The sequence below is a fragment of the Camelina sativa genome, chromosome 4, assembly GCF_000633955.1.
Source record: "Camelina sativa cultivar DH55 chromosome 4, Cs, whole genome shotgun sequence".
Classification (NCBI taxonomy): Eukaryota; Viridiplantae; Streptophyta; class Magnoliopsida; order Brassicales; family Brassicaceae; genus Camelina; species Camelina sativa.
The window spans coordinates 5,606,971-5,612,970 of NC_025688.1; positions in this window are offsets into that span (position 1 = coordinate 5,606,971).

A 6,000-nucleotide genomic window follows, 5' to 3' on the forward strand; every position below is an offset into this window, starting at 1 on the left:
TGAAAAATATTAATGTGTCTATAGTAATACATGTGAAGAAGTTAAATTTGATTGGATTTTCAAATTAGCCCGATAAACTTTTATGTTTCGTTATTAATTTAGACTTTAAAAATATATACATAATTTTAATTTAATGACAGATTCACTTGTAAGAACTTATAATTAGCCTAATTGTGGAACTAAATTACAATTGTATGTTTGAAATGTTTTAGATATCATCAAAACAACCATTAATATTTCAAATTAGGAATTTTAAAATATATTTATTATTGCATAAGATTTTTATAATTTATTGGTTATTAAGTTTTATTATTGACTTAAATTAATTTATTTTTTTATAATTTAATATAATATATACTATTCAACCGCTATAATGCTACCAATCAAGCAAAATATTCAACCACTCTCTTCTACCATACCAGCTTTTCTATCTCCTATATTTAACCACTTTTTTTTTAACCGCCTTCTTTTCAACCACTCAAAATTTTCTAACCGCCTCGGTGAAACGTGGTCATCAATCAGAACCAATGTCTTATGTAGCTCCCTTAAATTATAAGCGGTAGAGTTAACTGAATTAACAATACTAATAATCTACTGTTTCAAAAAAAAAAATTAAGAACGTGAACAAACCTGGGTAAAGAGAATGAGTTCAGCACCTTCAATAAATCCCCCATTGGAGTGCAGACAAGTTCAATGACTAGAAAAATCAAGGTTCGTAAGACAAAATCACAGATGCAAATACTCCGATTTCAAGAAGAGAGACGAAATTTAATAGAATATACACATATATGTATATTCTAGTTTATGGTATATTTCAGATTTGTGTATATTGTATAGTTTCCATTCAGTTAAACTTAGAACTTGGGCACTAAGTTTTGTACAACACTATATATGCTCGATCTCAACAGATTTAATAACACACAAAAAGCTTTTTCATACATCGATTCTTAATTTATCATGGTATCAGAGCAGGACTCGATTCTTTTGATTGTTTGTCTTTGTTTTACAAGCTTTGAATCCTCTTGATCTTGTCTCGAAGCTTCTGTGACAATGGCTGAAGAAAACAAAACGATAGTTCACGCGAAATCGACAACGATGGAGATTCAACTACGAACGATATCTCCTTATAACTTGACCTCCAACGACAATCCTTGAAGTATCATATCTCGTCCCTTGCTGCGAGGAGATAACTATGAAGAGTGGGCCGTGAACCTGGAAACAACTCTTTATTCTCGGAAGAAGTTTGGATTTCTTGATGGATCTATCAAGGCTCCAAGCGAAGGAACTCAAGACTATGAGGATTGGAAACCAATCAACGCACTCATAGTCTCATGGATCAAGATGACGATCGAACCGAAATTGTTGTCCAACATATCTCATAAGCCAATCGCTAGAGATCTGTGGGAACACATCCGAAAGAGGTACCGTGTGACGAACGGACCAAGGATTCAGAATTTGCGCAAAGATCTCGCCAATTTTCAACAAGTTGGACTAAGTATCAAAGCATACTATGGAAAGCTTACAAAATTGTGGGATTGTTTGAACTGCTATCGACCTCCACTAACGTGCATGTGTGGAAAGTGCACGTGTAATTTCAGCACCGAAGATGAAAAGCGAAGGGAAGAAGACAAGGTCCACGATTTCTTAATGGGACTTGATGAAGAGGTTTATGGGATGGTGAGATCGAACTTGCTTTCTCAAGAACCGTTACCAAGCTTGGAGTATGCTTATCTAAAAGTTACTCAAGATGAAGACACTCGTTCCAAGAAGAAAAATCGTGAAGATAAACCTGAAAACATGGTGTTTGTAGCACAACAGCGACCTCGATTCAGGTATGATGATAGAGAAACAAATGTGGTGTGTTTGAATTGCGGGCGAACTGGACATCGGGCTGAAACTTGTTTCAGATACTGGGATTTCCGGAATGGTGGGGTGATAAACCAAGGAATCGTGTTGGACGTGGAAGGGGAACTCCATCTTCTGGAAGTGGTACACGAGGTCGAGGGGGAGCAGCTTGTGTAAATGTGGCCCGATTGGTTGAAAAACCTGAAGTGGGAGTCGCTAATGTGGCTGTTACGGATGCGGATAGAGATGCAGTCATTGGGCTAATTGACGAACAATGGCTCAGTGTGAAACATGTGATGAATGCTTCTAGTGGTGGTACAAGCGAACATATGTCGGGTAAGATATCTTCTCCTTCTTGGATTTTGGATTCAGGGGCTACTCATCATTTAACATGTAGGAAAGGAATTCTTAGAAATATAAGAAAATCTTCTCCTACTCAAATTATGTTGGCTGATGGTAGGGTTGTAAGAGGCGAAACAGTTGGTACAGTGGTGTTGAGTCCACACTTTAGTTTAATTGAAGTCTTCTACATCGAGGATTTGGGTTTTGATTTGATATTAGTAACACAATTGATGGAAGAAAATAATTTTGTGATACAAATGTTTGTTCTGTTTAGTGTTCTTCAGGACCTCACTACGAGAATGCTGATTGGCATAGGTAAACCAGCTGGTGGCTTGGTCTATTTTTGGAATTTGGAGGTTGTTGCAGATGCAAAGCATTTTTCGAATCAATCTTTGGAATTGTGGCATCGACGGTTGGGGCATCCATCACCGAAAATAGTAGAGTCGCTCTCAGATTTCAGTTTTACTAGTAGTAGTGATTTCATGAATAAGGCATGTGAGAATTGAGTCCAGGCCAAACAAACTCGTTGTTCTTTTCCTTTAAGTATTAATAAGACTTCAGAGATTTTTGAGATGATTCACTGTGACATATGGGGACCATATCGAGTTCCATCATTTTTGGGAGCGAGATACTTTCTCACCATTGTAGATGACTTTTCTCGTGGAACTTGGGTTTATTTGATGAATGCGAAAAGTGAGACACCAACAAAACTTCGATATTTTCTTGCTCACGTAGAACAACAATTTGGGAAGCAAATTCAAACGATATGAAGTGACAATGGAAGTGAATTCTTGTCATTGACGACATTCTTTTTAGAAAAAGGAATTCATCATGAGACGTCTTGTGTAGGAACGCCACAACAGAATGGGCGTGTGGAACGAAAACATCGACACTTGCTTAATGTGGCTAAAGCAGTCATGTTTGAAGGTCACTTACCTGTAGAATTTTGGGGAGAATGTGCTCTTTCTGCTGCGTATCTCATTAACAGGACACCGTCACAAATTTTACATGGAAAAACTCCATATGAGGTTCTTTACAGTGAGAAACCGTCCTATGATCATCTTCGAGTTGTGGGTTGTTTGTGCTACATCCATAATCAAGATCACAAAGGGGATAAATTCGCAAGCCATAGTCAGAAATGTGTGTTTGTGGGTTATCCTCATAGGAAGAAAGGATGGAGAGTTTTCGATCTTGAAAAAGAAATATTTTGTGTTTCTCGTGATGTCATCTTTCGTGAAGACACATTTCCTTATCATAAAACCGAGTCTTCACAACCTATGTTGGAAGATGATTGTCCCCTGTTGCACACTCGCTCCGACCTGACATTGTCGTTGGAATCTCGACAACCTGCAATTCTTGTTGCAGTCTCGGCAAATGAAACTCATGTCCAACCACAATGCTTGCCTACCACAGCTGCAGAGTTGATTGATCACGATGATGAACTGACAAGCGAAACAGATAGTCTAGAGAATGATGGTGTTGTCGCTGATGATCTTGAACCCGACTTAGTGGACTCACCGATTGCCCTCCGTAATCAAGTAAGAAAACGTGATGCTCCGAGATATCTTGTTAACTATGATACAACCTTGATCTGTGATGGCTCTACTAGCTTGTATCCCATTTCAGATGTCTTGACAAATGATAGATTCTCTGTGAATCACAAAGTTTTTCTTGTTGCCATAACTAGTGCAAAAGAACCAAAAATTTTTGTTGGAGCTATGAAGGATAAGCGTTGGACAAAAGAAGTCGGTAATGAAATTGGTTCACTGGAAGAAAATGAAACTTGGACACTTGAATACTTGCCCGAAGGAAAACAGGCAATTGGTTGTCAATGGGTTTTTCGCATCAAACATTGTTCGGATGGTTCGATTGAACGATATAAGGCGAGGTTAGTGGTTTTGGGAAATCGACAAATCGAAGGAGTAGATTATGGCAAGACTTTTGCTCCCGTTTTGAAGATGACCACGGTTCGATCCTTTTTAGTTGTTGTATCAGCTCGAAATTGGGAAGTCCATCAAATGGACGTTCACAATGCATTTCTTCACGGTGATTTAGATGAAGAAGTGTATATGCGGTTGCCTCCAGGATTTCCTAAACGCACCGACGGCAAAGTTTGTCGTTTGAGAAAGTCTCTGTATGGCTTAAAGCAAGCACCACGCTGCTGGTTTTCCAAACTTGCTTCCTCATTTGAAAAATATGGATTTGAACAATCCTTCTCCGATTATTCTTTGTTTGTTTTTGAGAAAGACGAGGTAGAGATAAGAGTTCTTGTGCATGTTGATGACTTGGTCATTACAGGAAACACGATTAGAGCGATCGAAAAATTCAAAGCATATTTGAGTACTTGCTTTTATATGAAAGATCTCGGAGTGTTGAAATATTTTTTGGGCATTGAAGTGTCTCGCAGTCCGGAAGGTATTTACATAAGCCAACGAAACTACACTCTCGATATCTTATCAGAAACGGGTTTACTTGGTTCACGACCAGCTGTGTTTCCTCTCGAGCAACACCATCGACTGGGTTTAGCGTCAGGTCCTTTTCTTTCTGATCCTGAAACTTATCGGCGTTTGGTTGGTAGGTTGATTTATCTAGGTGTAACACGACCCGATTTGGCCTACTCTGTTCATACACTGTTGCAGTTTATGAAAGCGCCTCGAGAGGAACATTGGACAGCATCATTGCGTGTTGTTCAATATCTTAAAGGGACTCCAGGACAAGGAGTCTTATTTCGTGCGGACTCCGACCTTAAGATATATGCATGGTGCGATTCCGATTACGCTGGTTGTAATTTAACTCGACGATCTACTCATGGTTGGTTTATCCAACTTGGCACGTCTCCAATTCCCTGGAAGACGAAGAAGCAAAAAGTTGTTAGCATGTCTTCAGCAGAGGCTGAATACCGAGCTATGGATTGGACAACAAAAAAAACTTATTTGGCTCAAAGCATTACTTCAGGATCTGGGAGTCATTTTGAAACAGCGAATACAACTTTTCTGCGATAATAAAGCTGCTGATATGTCTATATATTGTCTCTCCTTAGCATATATTTATCATGCATTTAGCTAGGATAACTAATTATTTTACATCATTTTCTAGTCTTTTCTATACACTTTGCATGTCTAGGTAGTTCTTGCATCATCCTAGCATACATTGTGCATTTTGGAGTATTTAAGGTATCTAGGAGACGTCAGGAACACATTACTCGAACCGTCGATCGAGCCAACCTCCGAGCACCTCCTTCGAGCCGTTTGATCGAGCCACTCTCACTCACCGTCGATCGAGCCATCCTCACTCACACTCGATCGAGTCGCCTCCGTTCGAGTCACGGCCCACTTCACTTGAGCCACCCAGGTCGAGCCATGATGACATTGCATTCCATTCGACGCGCACGGACTTGATCGCACATGTCAGGAAGAAAGACGTTTGGTTTCACACACTTCAGGAGATCACCAAACCGACGCTTTACCTTGTCGTTTTAAGTTTTAGGGCCTTCCATGTTGAACCACTATATATATATATATATTTTGTTAAGTCTTTGCTGAGACATCTTATCTTTTAGATCGTATTGTTTTCTTTTCCTTAAGGTTAACCTAGCCACCAAATACATTCTGAGACTTTGTATTCCGATATCTTTGAGATTATTCAGTTTTTGCATTGGATTCCTTCTACAAAGTTGTTCATCTTATTTTTATTTACCTAATAATGCTTGTTTCAATGTTTTCTATGTTTGCATCCTTGATGATGATTTTCAGATCTGAGTAGTGTGGTAGTTCTTGAGGATGAGATAGATTAGGTGGAGGATCTTAGGATGTA